Below are 16,805 nucleotides of genomic sequence, written 5' to 3' on the forward strand. Positions count from 1 at the left end.
GGAGAGAGAGAATCCCAAGCAGGATCCGTGGCTCGATTTCACAACTGTGAGATCATGACCTGAGCTAAAATCAAGAGTCAGACGCTTAAGCAACTGAACCACCCAGGTGCCTCCATTTTATACTATCATTAAAAAAAAAAACAACAACCTTATTTTTTGGGTCTCTGGGCTCAGTCAGTTAAGCATCTGATTTCAGCTAAGGTCATGATCTCGCAGATCGTGGGTTCAAGCCCCACATCGGGCTTTGTGCTGACAGCTCAGAGCCTGGAGCCTGCTTCAGATTCTGTGTCTCCCTCTCTCTCTCTGCCCCTCCCTACTTGCGCTCTGTCTCTGTCTTGTCAAAAAAAAAAAAAAAAAAAAAGAAACTAAACTAAATAAACATTAAAAAAGAATGGAAAAAAAACCCCTTATATTAGAGTTTCATTTATATTAATATTCACATGATCTCTTCAGTGTATGAACCTAGAAGCATTCAGTGACTGGACAAAATTCTGCTTCTTTCTTGCAAATACTGACACTAAAAGGTGACAACCACATAGGGACCTATTGATGGGATATTCTTTTTAAGTCTGTCACAGGGACAGACTTGGATCAGGTTGGGCTTCTAAAGTTTTCATCACAGACTCTTAATGCTGCTTTCTCAAGAGTTTAATTATTTATCTCCATTTGGTTCTCTAGGACACCTACTTGAGTCAGTGTTGTGAGGCCAAGAGGTTCTTGAGAGGGCAAGGAATATTGGCCTAAGAAAGAGAGCTGATACAAGAGAGACTGAAAATAAGGTGCATTAGTAAATGGCCTTCCATAGTGGTGTAGTTAAACTGCACCCAGAAATACTGGAAAGTACTTGAAAACACAGCCCTTAGAATTCTCCTGCAAAGGAGCTGGGGTGTCTGTGTCCCCACAGCTGTCTGTCAGTGGGTAAGGACTTCTGGCAGTCCTCACATACCTACCTTCCTTTGAGCTACAGGGATTGACTATTGGAAGTCTGGTTGGGCATGCATGGAAATGGTGTATTAGGGGAAAAACTAAACACCATGGATGTGGTAGGTGAGGGGGTATGAAGAGTTCAATGGGTTTGCCATGAGAGATGAAATTTGAAGTATTTATGATTATTAAGTTGGTCTACTACAAGTCTTCAGTACTTAAAGTATTGTTAGGAGAACTGCACACAATTTTAGAGAATTAAGCATTAAAATGGGTTTTGGTCCATACTAATCTTGGAAGATTTTTGAATCGTGTGTCTCTTCCAAAATAGTTGTTGCTCCCAAGTTGTCAGTTGAGGTCAGTTTACATATAGCTGGTTTCCAATTTGTGTCCCGGTTGGTGCTAGCCATGTAGACTATAATATATATAAGCTTATAGTGAAAGTCTCAGTATTACAATTAACAACATTTTTTTAATGTTTATTTTTGAGGAGAGAGTGTGTGCAAGTTGGGGAGGAGCAAAGACAGAGTGAGACACAGAATCCGAAGCAGGCTCTAGGCTGTGAGCTGTCAGCACAAAGCACGATGTGGGCCTCGAACCCACAAATTGTGAGATCATGACCTGAGCCGGAGTGAGATGCTTAACTGACTAAGCCACCCAGGTGCCCCGCAACATAATTTTAAAAATAGGTATATGTGGATTGCTAAGGGAGCACATACAGGATAAAAGCTTGAAATTCTGTGATGCTCCTCTCATAGAGGTGTATGTGTGTTCCCTGCCCTATGTTTTGGTTTGGCTCTGTGACTCAGCTCCTGGCAACTTCCATTTCCTGTCTCTGCAATTGCTAACATTTGTAACCTTTCCTCTGGGTAACTCATCCTCCATGATGTGAGCATCTCACGTCACCTGGTGTGGTCCCATGTAGATGCTCCCATCAACAGCCATGGTTGAATCCCCATCAGACAGCCAGAATCAGCTTTGAGCCATGGGAACATACTATTTTTGGGGATCCATTCCAGCCAAGCTTTTCAGTGACTGCTGTTCCAGATGAGGTCTCCCTGCAACCTTATGGGAACCCCCACATGTGAACTACACAACTAGACTAGTCAACCTACAGAACCATGAGACATAGTAAAACAATCTTGTTTTAAACCACAAAGTGTTTTAGTGGGTTTGTTGGGCTGAAGTTGATAATGGGACCACTTGTTTGAGTTTTAGGGAAGGTTTCTTTTTTTTTTTTTTTAAATGATTATTTATTTTCAAGAGGGAGGGCAGAGAGAAGTGGGGGGAGAGAGAGAGAATCCCAAGCAGGCTTAGCACTGTTAGCACAGAGCCCGATAAGGGGCTCGGTCCCACAAACCATGAGATCATGACCTGAGCCAAAATCTAGAGTTGGTCTCTCAACCAACTGAGCCACCCAGGTGCCCTTAGGGGATGTTTCTTAGAGTTAGAAGGATGTTACTTAATAATACATTCTTCTTATGTATAAGCAGGTCACTTACTTTGAGTTGGAGAATGACTGAGTTTTCCATAAAAGAAGGTCAAAGGAAACAGAGCAAAAGTCCAGGGATGTACACATGCTGGTATGTTTCAGTAAGACTGAAATGATAAAGAAGGATAGAAAGTATTAAGATGATGGGTCATGGAGGTTCCTATGTACCTAGGAAGGACCTCTGTCCTCTGAGTTGCCCAAATTGCCCTTAAGAAGCTAACCATCTTAGGTCATCAATGAATTGGATATTAGTAAACCCATGGGCTCATTCACATTCATTGACTAGAAACAAATTAATCAGTAGTAAATAAAGCTCATTCGTTTAGTCCTCCAAAGATTTACTGAGCACTTACTAGGTGTTAAATATTAAAGTAATGGGGAAACCAAAAAGCTTTCTTAAAGTTTGGAGTGTCATCGATACCTAAATGTTGAAATGAAAACATACAGAAGCAGCAAATGATAGATGCTCTTGGAATGGACAGAAGAAAGTAGGAGCACGAACCCCATCCTCAGAAGGAATTCTTTGTGTGGTTATGGGCTGATGTATGTCTTGTGAAGGAGCTACCACGGCCACCCCAACCTGATACCATACCAATACCTCCCTTCAAAAAAGATGTTGTCAGGTTTTAATGAAATATTAGTAGCAGTGACAGCAAGCACTTCAATTGGATTAATTATGTGCTGAGCACCAATTTAAGGGTTTTGAATATATTAAATTTCTTTTAAAAACTGTTTTTTATTTTGAGAGTGCACATGAGAGCAGCAGGGGAAGAGTGCAGAGAGAAAATCCCAAGCAGGCTCCATGCTGTCAGGGCAGAGCCCGCTATGGGGCCCGAACCCACAAACTGTGAGATCACGACCTGAGCGGAAATCAAGAGTCAGGTGCTCAACTGACTGAGCCACCCAGATGCCCTTGAATATTTTAACTCCTAAAACTGTTGATTGGGTATTACTAGTTTTAACCCCATTTTGGGGAGAAGCTACAGAGGAATTCATGTTGTTGGCTAAAGTCATATATGAGTAAGTGGCAGCACTGGGCTATGAACCTAGGCCACCACTCCTAACCAGTACACTAGTTCCTCTCCTGAACATGCTGTGAGTTGTGACTGAAAGTCTTTCGTAAAAAGTTACTTTTCCATGACAAATTGGTGACCCTCGAGTTTCCTTTCTTTGCATATTAGCGATGGACGGTCTTGAAAAACATGATCAGTATTATTCAGGGAAGACCTCCATCAGTCTATGGTGTGGTTGTTGTATGCCATTATAATCTTATACTTTAATAAAAGGCTAAGTGGAATTTTTTTTAATCGCTGTGGATACTGTGATAAAACCAAGTCCTGATGCTGTTTTGCTCATCATTGGGGTCCAGTAACCCAATATTGGACCGAGCACATGAGTCTCTTGTTGGATCACTTGTCAAGAAGTAAGTATCTGATTAAGCTGTGAGGCTCAAAGACATGAGTGCTGCTGGTAAAAGCATGTCTGTGCCATATTTTTAACCTGGGGGTTCTTGTTTGAAGATGCCCATCGATTTGGCCAAAAGGTACATCTTGAGGTGAAGACGATGAAAGCAGAGCATATGCTTAGGACAAGAGCGATGTTCAAGGTAGTGCTTGTTTCTTAAGGAACTCACTGGCTCATGAGCTTCCAGGGACAACTGGGAGTAAGTAGACCACCGGCACCTTAATTTTTGGTATCTACATAGACCAGACTCAGATGAATTGTTGGGAGCATGCTGACAGAGGTAACAATAGCTCCCCTTTATGGAGAATGTACTATATGCCAGGCCCTGTCATAAGCCATATCTCCCAGCAACAGTATGATGTAGGAACAATGACAGCGCCATTTTCAAATGAGACCGAGAGTCCAGAAGTGGTTGAGAAAGTTGCAGGGACCACGTAATTGGTAAGTGTTAGAGCCAGGGCTTGAACTGGAGGGGTTCTAAAGGGAGAGATCTGTGACTCCTGGGGCAGAAAGCCCATCAGAGTCAGAAATGCTTGGCTATTTTCTTGTCTGATGCTTGGAAAATTTCCTTCTCTCTGAATTTGGCAAGGCCTCCCTGCTAGTTGATCTTACATGCATTTTTACCTGTTTTGGAGGTTCTTGATAGCAGTAGGGAACTCTTTGATTCACTGTCTGGTGATATTTGAATCAATGTAAGAGGGGTTGGATGAATATAGAGTTGGCTGCTTAAAATCAGGATGGATGGTATCCCTGTGTCAAGACTCAGATCAGGGGTGCCTGGGTGGCTCATTCAATTAACTGTCTGACTCTTGATTTCTGCTCAGGCCATGATCTCACAGTTTGTGAGTTCGAGCCCTGCACTGGGGTCTGCACTGACAGTGCAGAGCCTGCTTGGGATTCTGTCTCCGCACCCACTTTTCCCTCCTCCCTCTAAATAAACATAAAAAAAAAAGACTGAGAGTGAAAGATGAAAGTACAGATTATCAGGAGTCCTTCCAACAGTAGTACTTGAAGGCAGATCCCGCTGATGAAAAGAAAAACACAGGAACATAATGTCCTGTTTTCAAAGTCGGGCTGTGTTCATGGAAACCAGTGTTAAGACACAGAGAATTGAACTACTTACTGTCAGTAGAATCACAGAATTCAATGAGAAATCTTAGAACTCTGGTTGAAAAAAGTAGATTCAAATGATAAAAAAAATAGAAGCTGGTTCTCTAACCCTGAATAAAAAACTCGTCAAAGTAAAGATAAAAGCCTGGACTTCCTGCTGAGTGGGGATCAGAACAGGCGAGGAGAACCCACCGGGCGAATTGGCAACTCTGTCCGCATGGTGGTGGCGGTAGAATCCGTGCCCCTACCAGAAGTTCAAGTAATAGGCTAAATGCCTATTTTGCAGGACAGCCCACAATCTCAGGCTGAGATTTGCTTTGTCCCAATTAGAGCATCACTTGGCATTAATGGATAAAAAGAGCTCATCCCTTGTAAGTGCTCAGGTTTTCGAGTATATAATCTCTGCCCTCCATCCTTCACTAATTCCTCCCCTTGGCATTTCAGAATCCAGTGGGCGCCCGCTTGATCCCAGACCCAGAGCCATGTGGCTTGGTGGCAGCTGGCAGGGGAATAAACAGGACAGAGCAGATGGGGCAACAGCTGGAGTAGACGGAGTTCATTTTGACATCGCTTTTCAAGTGAGGCTCAGCCACCCAGCTCACAGGCCTAGTCAGTGGGTAGTTTGTGGCCCAGTGAAAAACACAATAAATGTGTACTTGAATTAAGAAGTCTTGGAAAAAGTTGAGAAGGTACTATTTTGATCTGATGGCCTGGATTTAAAAGGGAGGGCTGGCCAGCGTGCCAGTCCCTGTGGCGCATGTAATTGTCTATGTAGCCGTTGATCCTGGTAGAGCTCTTCGTGGGGGAAGTTCGCCTGGTCAGAAAGTAAACCAGTGTTAAAGATCCTCAGCTTCCGTGGTATTTCAGCTAGAACTTGGACGACCAAACCTGGAATCTGTTCAAACAGGAGAGGCAGGAGAGAGTCGCATTTAATTGGTCGGGGGTTTAGCCTAGCCATCTGGATTGTCAGAGGCCCCCCAAGTGGTTCTAATGTACAGCCAGGTTGCAGAATCATTGGTTTAGAAAGAATTCTTGGACGTGATCAGGATGCCCTGTTGGTGGGGAAAGAGGTAATGTTCTCCCTCTGGATCCTCAGGTTTGTTGACTTCAGCAAGAGTTTGGAGCAAGGCGAAAGGCTTCCCGAGAAAAAGAAACTGGGATCCAAAGCTGTCCCCATTGCCTCCTTACCTGTGTGGCTTTGAGGAAAGGATTTAACTTCGGTGTTTGGGTGTCCTATTTACAAGGGATAATCGCCCCTTTCTGAAGGGTTGCTGATAAACTAAATAGGATACTTTATAGGAAGTCATTTAGATCAGCCACATCCTAAAACGTGTGTGTGTGTGTGTGTGTGTATGTGTGTGTGTATATATGCACGCGCACACATATACAGCTGACCCTTGAACAAAGTGGTGGTTAGGGATGCTGATCTACCCCGCCGCAGCCATGCAGTCAAAATTCTAAAAGTAGAATTTTGGACTCTCCAAAAGCTCAACTGATAAAAACCTATTGTGCCCTGGAGGCCTTAACAATAGCGTAAATAGTAACAATTGATTAACACATATTTTGTAAATTACATGTAGTATGTGAATAGTGTAAGAATACAGTAAATGTATGTGTATAGTATAAGAATATAATCTTAAAAGAACATAATACAGTCTTTTTTTCATTTATTTTTAATTTTTAAAAATGTTTATGTATTCTTGAGAGAGAGAGAGAGAGAGAGACAGAGTGCCAGCGGGCAGAAAGAGAAGGAGACACAGAATCCAGAGCAGGCTCCAGGCTCCGAGCTGTCAGCACAGAGGCCAATGTGGGGCTTGAACTCATGAACTCTGTGGTCATGACTTGAGCCGAAGGCGGACACTTAACTGACTGAGCCACCCAGGCCCCCCTATGCACTACATTAAGTAAGCCCGAGGAAAGAAAATGTTGAGGGTATCATGAGGAAGAAAAAAAATACATTGACTGTATCATGTGGAAGAAAATCTCTACTTACATGGATCCATACAGTTCAAACTCTTGCTGAACATGTATTTAAAAGAACTCATTCCTAGGATGGGGGTAATGCATGCTCTAGGCAAAAGAAAAATGCAATAAATACATGCAGATCTAAAGTAGATAATAAAGTCCGTGCCCACTAGCAGGTGGTAAAAGGGGCTGGAGGGACCCCAACACTGTAGAGAGCTGCGCCTGGCATTTCCTCCATGGATTATTCTGTGTCTGCTTTTCAGTAGTTAACAGGAATGCTAAGACAATGCTTCAGAAGCAGCAAGAAGGGTGCCCAGCAGAATCACACCCACCGTCCTCTTGCCTGGGCTTGAAGTCGGATTGTATGTGTGATACTGGGCACTTGACTTGTATGTGGATTACACATAAGCTTTCACGTAAGAATTTAAAGGACAAAAGGCTTTCCTCTGACACAGAATGTTGAGAAGCGTTTCTAACCCCCCTTGATAGGTGAGGAAATGGAGGTCCTATCAAATTGAATGATTTGTCAAGCTGTCTCTGCAGATAGGTGGCCAAAGTGTGGCGGTGAACTCAGCTCTCAGTCCCGTCCTCCCAGCTCCGTACCCTCTCTCCCTTGTCTATAGTGGCACCTCCCAGACTTCAATCCATGTTAAAGTCCCCTGTGGCTTTGGTGGAAATGTGGACTCCGACTGGGTAGGTCTGGGGCAGCTCCCAAGAGCCTCCATTTCTAGTCAGCTCTCAGATGTCAGAATTTGCCAGCCCTTCATCCGTGTGACAGCGACCTGAAGATTCACGTCCCCTCTGCCACCCCCGACACGTATTCCATCGCTTCCCTTTTCCAGCACAGAGACTGTCATTTAGAATCCTGCTGTTGGAAGGTCTATTCTCCCCATTTTCTGCTCCTTCCCCTCTTAAAATTTCACACTTAAGAATTGTGTTGATCTCCCCCCACCTCATTGCTGGATGCATCTCAGTATCTTGAGGACTAGATGACAGACCCCTCTAGATGGGAATTGAATCTTGACCTGGGACAGTTTTGGCTGTGTGTAAAATAACGAATCAATACGCACAGGCAAAGAGAACCCGCCTGGCACCCGGGAGTGGGGAGTTGCAGACCTTCTTATTCATGGGGATATCCTAAACACCACAGTCATGACTTTGATCAGAATTGGTTTATTACTACTGCTTGCTTTCCCCAGGTGGTCAGCTAGGTCTTTGTACGATGATCCGTTAAAAACTGTAGAATTTCTGAAACACCATTTGCTTCACTCAGTCAGGGTCAGTGCTAGCCAGTGGTTGCTTAGCAATAATAATGACATGGTGAGAATTGTCTGATGGGCTTTGAATGCCCTGAGCAGAGGCTAGCCAAGGGCAGCTGCTTGGTTAATTGTGGCCTCCGGTCATCACCAGGAGACCAGTGCTGATGAGGGACGCAAAGGGCCGAAAACGCTGCAAAACGGATTGTAGGTCCCATTTTTGGTATAAATACACATTTAAGAAGTTGAACTGCTGATAAAATCCTTAATATGCAGAGAAAATTTTCATGGTCTGCAAACAGTGAACACAGAGACCTGGCTTCAAATGATGTATTCTCCTCCAAGAGCCCAGGAGGTAATTTGATGGTATGTGTGGCTCCTGCCGTCTAGAATTCTCTATGGGTGATGGATGGCAATGGCCATAGCACCAATGGCAGAATGGCCACCTGAGGAATGGCTGCTTGTAAAATGTCATTTTTAAACACAGCTATTTGTGAATGATTGGAGTTTATGTTGGTTGCTCTCCCCTGCCCCCACCTTTTTATAGAACTCAGAATGAACTGATAATGTTCCTACGCCTGGGGCATTTCATGTCAAGTTTAAGTCGACAGTAGATTGGAAATGCCAAGTTATAAAATGGTGAAAATAAGGGTTTCTATCGGAAACCTTGGAACTGTATGTTAGCAGTTAGGGAGACTGACTCATGGTCTGGATGACCTCATCATCTCTTGCCTCCTCCAAGCCCCCCGAGCTTTGTGGTCATGTTGCAATTAGCGATGTAGTGACAGAATGTGTACCGAATGTTGTCATGACTGATGACTGATGCTCTTGTCACCTTGCTGATACTGTTAGTACTTTTTAGAACCCTAAGACTCTGAAGTGTCCTGAGTTCAGGACAGAACAAGACTAGGAATCTGAAAGACAATTACAATAACGGGGAAGAGGGACATAATCTCAAAAGGGAGGCAAAAAGAAGTTGGGGACCGGATAGTGATCTCACAGGTGATGATCAGCTGCAGCATGCAGGGCAGAGATGAGTTTACAGTTCTGGAAGGTCAAAGAATTTTCAGACTCAGCTGGGGAATAGTATGGCCAGTGACATTACATTTTGTGAGTCTGATGTTCTCTGAATTCTTTTTTAAATGTTCATTTGTTTTTGAGAGAGAGAGTGTGAGCAGGGAAGAGGCAGAGAGAGAGGGCGGGGAGAGAGAGAGAATCCCATGCAGGCTTTGCACTCTCAGTACAGAGTCTGACACAGGGCTTGAACCCACGGACCATGAGATCATGACCTGAGCCAAAACCATGAGTCAGATGATTAGCTGGCTGAGCCACCCGGGTGCCCCAGGACTTTTTTTTTTTTTTTTAATGTTAAGTTTTGAGAGAGACAAAGAGAGAGCAAGCAAGCATGGGCAGGGAAAGGACAGAGAGGAGGGCATAGAAGATCCGGGCTCTGCACTGACATCAGTGAGCCTGATGCGGGGGTCAAACTCACTAATCCTGAGATCATGATCTGGGCTGAAGTTGGATGCTTAACCTACTGAGCCACCCAGGAGCTTCTCTGAATTATTCTCAGAATTATCCTAATTAGAGGTTAGTTGACTCAGATTCTAAGCAGTGAAGCCAAGTTAACCAAAGTATTTCTTGGAGTGCTCTTATGCTTGGAACAAAAAAAACAAAACAAAACAAAAGAGTAAGATTTTAAAGTAACATGTGGGCGTTTGCTCATTAGTGGGTAGGATCCCTGAGCTTTGAAAATGAGGTGTGAAGAATGATGGTTGACCTCCAGAATTCCTGTCTATCTGTAGCAAAATCCCTGAATAAGGTGACTGAGGTGATTTGAGGTTTATTTTCAAACACAGCTCTACTTGGCTGTAACTGCTACCATCCCACCCTCTGACACTGTTGTTTTTTAAAATTTTTTTTTTTAATGTTTATTTTTGAGAGAGAGAGAGCGTGAGCATGAGCCGGGTGGGGGGGGAGGAGGGAAGGGCAGAGAGCAAAGGAGACACAGAATCCGAAGCAGGCTCCAGGCTCTGAGCTGTCAGCCCAGAGCCTGATGTGGGGCTTGAACTCATGAACCGTGAGATCATGACCTGAGCCGAAGTCGGACACCTAACTGACTGAGCCACCCAGGTACCCTCCCTCTGTCATTGTTAATATATTCCTTTCTGGAAGGTTAACGCCCTGGAATGCTACAGTGCATATGCTTATGACGAGGTGGAGCCTAGAATCTCTAAGATGAAACCAAGGGAAAGAGAAAAAAACAACTCAAAAAGGTAAAGAGAAATTAGGCTTGAAAAACATATCTTTATGGGGTGCCTGAGTGGCTTAGTTAAGCATCCGAGTTTGGCTCAGGTCTTAGGGTTCCTGTGTTCAAGACCGGCGTTGGATCCTCTGTTCCCCTCTTGCTCTGCCCCCTCCCCCAGTTTGCTCTTTCTCTCTCTCTCTCTCTCTCTCTCTCTCTCAAAAATAAACATTAAAAAAAGAAAAAGAGAAAAAAAACATACCTTTAAGAAAACCTGGTCCAAACCTACACAATCAGACCCATTGATTTAAAACACTACACTTACGAAGTCACTCCCTTGCTCAAAAACTTCAGTGATGCCCCTAGTCTGGAGAATCAAGTCTGCACACTGCATTTGGGCCTCCAGGACTTGTCCCCAGCTAATCTTGCTCCCTAAATCAAAAGGCGTCTCACTCCATTTTTACTACATGCAAGGCTCTTGATTTCTGCCATGTGGGTCTTTCTCTTTCAATAAGATTGTGATCACCTTGTGGCCAGGGAAGTGTGTTACCTACCTTTAGGTCATTTATAATATCGATCACCTGCCTTCACCCCTCCCAGGAGGAATGACTTAGGCCCCCCTCTGTCCACTGACCGCACATTAGCCCATTCTACTTGCCTTGCTAATCTTGATGAGGGTAGCCGCTACCAGCCTCTCTGAGATTAGGGCTGAAAGTTCAACTGTCTTAAGTCAGGCAGATGGATGGTGTGCCTGAGATGGGTCTCAGCCAGGCACTTGTCCCCAGGCAACAGGCTTGGCCTGTCCTGGAGTGTTGATTCCTACTTGGTACCTGGGTTCCTGTCTTGATTGTTTTCCAAGGGACCTAATGAATTAGCTGCTGGCCCGGAATCACTGTAACTCCTTCCCTACCTTGCCTGGCTGCTGTCCACCCTCTTCCCTCTGCCCTCCATACTTTACCTGAACACGAAGACTCGTCCAACTCTGGCCAGCTGGACACCATGCGTTCAGAGGCTTTGCTTCCATTCGACCATGTCTTGATCGAAAGATGAGTGTTTTTAGGAGCTACTTAACTCTTTAAGGCTTCTAGAGTTTTGTCTTCCAAGGGTATTCATGAACTTCCCCCTGTGTAGCCTGTTGTCTGCCTAAAAATATTAGAAATTCAGTTTGGCCTGGAGATGGGATACACAGAACATCATGAAAATATCCTGGTTTTCTAGGGCTTCATGACTGAATCCAAAAGAAACTGATTTGTAAAACCATTAGTCCGTCTTACAATATTCAAAGGTCTTTGGCAATAGGGAATTGTGTGTAATCTGGGAAAATCTGCTCTAATATGCTATTAATAGTGCTGGAAATTTTTAGAGAGAATAATTATTGGTCAGACTTAGTATGCTAATAATGGTGAGTCAATAGATTCTATTCGGAAATTCAGAAAATTCCCATACAACTTGCTGTTTGCTTAAATTACATACACGCCCCAGATAAATGCCTTACTTGCACTTCATGTTTGGAAAAGAACTATATTATGCACCTGCGATGATTTCTGTTGACTTACATTTGTTTTTACAACTATCAGAAAAATGTATCAGGGCGCCTGGGTGGCTCAGTTGGTTAAGGGTCCAACTTCAGCTCAGGTCATGGTCTTATGGTTCATGAGTTCAAGCCCCACATCAGGCTCTGTGCTGACAGCTCAGAGCCTGGAGCCTGCTTCGGATTGTGTCTCCCTCTCTCTCTGCCCCTCCCCTGCTCCTGCTCTCTCTCTCTCAGAAATAAATAAACCTTAAAAAAAAAAAAAGAAAAAGGAAAAAATGTTTTTGTAAAAAAATTAAAAAAAGGGATAAGGAAAAAGCAAAAAAAAAAAAAAAAAAGACGACCTATAATCACATCACCTAAAGATAATTATCATTTTGCTTTTGTGTTCCCTATATATAACCCTGTAGGTCATTTTTACCATAATGATTATATCTTTCTCAAGATACTTTTTGTAACTAGCTTTTTTAAATTACAAAAATCCACCAACATAATGTTGTACCAAGGAAGAGGTATCTATATCCTCCCTTCTAATGGACATAAAGAGTTAGGGACATTAATCTCCTGCTGGAGGACAAGTCTCCTGGGATCATATACTGTAGGGACCTGTCTTTGTGCTCTTTGCTATTTTTAAAAAGCTGCAAAAATATCCTTCAGCCCACATCTTTGAGGTGTTCCTTGGTATAAATAAATAGAACTAGGCGGCTGGACAAAGGAACACACAGTTCTCGGCTTTTAGATTCTTACCGTCCAAGTGCCCTGAAGAAAGTTGGTGTCATTTTATCTTCCATCCAGGGCTGTGCAGAGCTGCCGTTTCTGTTACATCTTGGAGTTACTGGGATGTGTGCCATTCTTCTAAATCTTTGTTCAAGTGACAGGCAAAACACATGGTGTCTTGTGTTACTGATGTAAATTTGTTCATTTAATACACACTTCGACCTACTGTGTGCCAGGAATGGTTCAAAGGATGGTGGGGCTCAGAGGAAAACAAGACTGAAGTGTCCTTATCTGATGAGACAAGGATCACATTCTAGAGTGGGGGACCGGTTTGCAAAGTAATTCCAGACAGGATTTGTATGCAGAGATCAGAGAAGCCAGTGACCCAGAAGCTGTATTGGAAAGGTGGTCATGGAGGAGCAGTTCAAAGAGACCCCCATGGCCAGGAGGCGGCCTTGTAGCCATCCTGGAGAAGCGTGGTCCCTGTAGAGAGAATGATTAGTGCTAAAGTGCTGAGATCAAGTTCACGGTAGCACTAGTCACAATAGCCGGAAGGTGGAAGCGATTCAGGTGTCTATCACCTGGTGAATGGATAAAGAAATGGGGATATCCCACGCTAGGAAGTACTACTCACGAAGTAGAAAAGAAAAGAGGTAGGGGTGCCTGGGTAGCTCAGTCTGGTAAGCGTCTGACTTCGGCTCAGGTCTTGATCTCACAGTTTGTGAGTTCAATCCCTGCACTGGGCTCTGTGCTGATAGCTCAGAGCCTGGAGACAGCTTAGGATCCTGTGTCTCCCTCTTTCTCTTGGCCTCCCCTGCTCATGCTCTGTCTCTCTCAAAAATAAATAAAACGTTGAAAAATTTTTACGGAAAGGTGCCAATACAAGCTGCCCCGGGGATGAAACTGGAAAACGTGTGGCTAAAGTGAAAGAAGCCAGATAGCAAAGGTGATGTATCGTATAATACCATTTAAAAAAAATTTTTTTTTAACATTTATTTATTTTTGAGACAGAGAGACACAGAGCATGAATGGTGGAGGGGCAGAGAGAGAGGGAGACACAGAATCGGAAGCAGGCTCCAGGCTCTGAGCCATCAGCCCAGAGCCTGACACGGGGCTCGAACTCACGGACTGCGAGATCGTGACCTGAGCTGAAGTCGGACGCTCAACCGACTGAGCCACCCAGGCGCCCCTCGTATAATACCATTTATAGGAAATACCCAGAGCAGATAAATCGGTAGAGACTGAAAACCTGTTAGTGGTTGTCAGGGGCTAAGGGGTTGGAGTGACTGCTTAAATGGGTACCACACTTAATCTGGGCGTGATGGAAATGTTGTGGAGCTGGATAAGGGTGATACAGAACATTGGGAATGTACTCTGTCACTGAATTGTATGCATTAAAATGGTTAGTTTTATGTTCACATGAGGTCAATTAAAAAAATATGCCAAGGTCACTATCAGCTTGCTGTGTGTACAAGAAGGGCTGGAGTAGGTATATGTGAGCGTGGTAGGGAGAGAATTGAGTTTCTTGTGCCTTCCCCAGGGCAGAATATTTTTGTTTCTGTCCCTTGTCCAATAGCAATGGATTCTTGCCTCTGTGCTGTGGCAAAGAGAGCTTTCTACGCCTTCCTCTTCTCCTGGAGAGCCAGAGACGAACACCTGGGCTCCAGGTAGGGCAGGGGCATTGGTGCCCTCTGATGCCATTTGTTTTGTTTCATTTTTAAATGTTTTATTTATTTGAGAGAGAGAGAGAGAGAGAGAGAGAGAGAGAATGAGCAGGGGAGGGGCAGGAGGGGGATAGAGATTCTAAAATGGGCTCTTGGCTGACAGCAGACAGTCTGATGAAGGGCTCAAACTCCCAAACCTTGAGATCATGACCTGAGCTGATGTCGGACGCTTAACTGACTGAGCCACCCGGGCACCCCTGATGGCGTTTGCTTTATATGAGAGATAGGTCGGGTCTGGGGCTGTGGGCTGGCTATGTTCTGTGTGTCCCCCCTGCTAGCTGTTGATGGCCTCCCCTTAATGGTGATGGAAGTTGTTTTGTTTGCACCCTTCCTCCAGGCTTGCTTGTGGGAAAGGGTCTTGCCAGGGACTGCATACTTGGCATGAGTGTGGGGTTTCTGGCTGTTCCATACGGACACTCTAGCCTATACTTGGCCTTGATGAATTTCTCTAAAATGTCAGCTGATTTTGGGGCGCCTGGGTGGCTCAGTCAGTTAAATGTTCGACTTTGGCTCAGGTCATGATCTCGTGGTTCATGGGTTTGAGCCTCATGTCGGGCTCTGTGCTGGCAGCTCCGAGCCTGGAGCCTGCTTCACATTCTGTGTCGGCCTCCCTGCTCGTACTCTGTTGCCCTCTGTCTCAAAAATGAACATTAAAAAAACAAGTCAGCTAATTCCTTCTTAGGTGCTTGGTTTCTGGTTACTTCTTCCTCCCAAGCTCTGTCAAGAGTGAACCTTCTTGACCTTTCTTGGAAGAGCATGCCACTGTTGAGATTCTTGTTCCCATTGTTGCCTAGTGTGGTCAGCTCTGGTGAAGTTAGGATTTGCTAGGTTATCTGTCTTTTTCTTATTGTTAAGGTGTTCACTTACAGATTTCTGTCTTCTCAGTGTAGATGAAACAGTCTCCCTATTTTTAGTTTGTACATAGTCAAATGAATCCATTTTTTCCCTTTTATAGGTTCTGCTTATGGCTACATTTTTAGGAAAGAAAATTTCCTCACCAAATACTATATGAATATTCATCCCTATGTTTTAAATTTATTTCATCACTTTTCATAGTTAGATCTTTAATGTATATGGAATTTATCCTAAGGTAAGATTTAAAGAAGATAAGCTGCTTTTCTCCCTAAATGATTAGTTTTTAAACCCAATTTATTATTTAATCCACCCTTTTCATTTTTACTTGAAATTGTTCCTTTATCATATACTTAACTTTCTTTTTGTTTCTTATTTCGGTGTATGGATTTTCTATTCTGATAGATTGCCCTGTCTTCTGTTTTTTCACAGTGCCACTCAGTTTTAATTACTGCAGCTTTAGAATATGTTTTAACCAATGGGATAATTCTACCCTCATTACTCGACTTTAAAGGAAAAAAGATCTGGTTTACTCTTGCCTTTTTTCCCCCCCTCTATCATTGTCTTTCAAGTGTTTCCGAGGTTCCTATTGCAATTTTGGTGGCAATGGGTTTAAATTTTACAGCAGTTCATTTCACAGGCCAAGTTCCAGAGCCAAAAATTTTGCATAATGATATCATTTAATTCTGGTAACACTCTTGGAGATTCGGTATGAATTTGGGCCCATTTTACATATAAAGAAACTAAAGTTAGGAACAAATAAATTGTGTGATGTTATACACGAATATGTGTCAGACTTTGAATTTGAAAACGCAGTCTGACTTAAGTATGATAATTTTTTTAAGTTTGTTTGTTTATTTATAGAGCACCAGCAGGGGAGGAACAGAGAGAGAATACCAAGCAGGCTTCATGCTGTCAGTGCAGAGTCCAAATTGGGGCTCCGACTCACAAACCATGAGATCGTGACCTGAGCCAAAAGCAAGAGTTGGACTCTTAACCAGCTGAGCTACCCAGGCACCCCTAGTGTGATACTCTTAATCACTTGTTCTTTTTTTTCTTTTTAGTTTATTTATTTTGAGACAGAGAGCACGCACAGGGGAAGGACTGAGAGAGAGAGGGAGAGCTTGAATCCCAAGCAGGCTCTATATGTCAGCACAGAGTTAGATGTGGGGCTTGAACTCAAGAACTGTGAGTTCATGACCTGAGCTGAAATCAAGAATTGGACACTTAACAGGCACCCCCATTTGTCCTAGTATTTTATGATGATTAATTTGCAGAGTTTTTCAAGGCTCGTCATATCTGAAAACACTAAATTTTATAACATTAGAATACTACAATTCTCTTGATCTCAGACTCTATTTGTTAGACCTCAAGAATTGCATGAAATCATAGTGGTAATGATGCAGATTCTTTGTCCCTTTTTTATTGCCAATACCTGTAGATTTTTACCATTAGGTATGATATTAGCTCTAGATTTTAAACAGAATTTTAAACACTATTAAAGTGTTGGGGTGCCTGGGTGGCT

The sequence above is a fragment of the Panthera uncia genome, assembly GCF_023721935.1.
Source record: "Panthera uncia isolate 11264 chromosome A1 unlocalized genomic scaffold, Puncia_PCG_1.0 HiC_scaffold_17, whole genome shotgun sequence".
In the NCBI taxonomy this organism is placed as follows: Eukaryota; Metazoa; Chordata; class Mammalia; order Carnivora; family Felidae; genus Panthera; species Panthera uncia.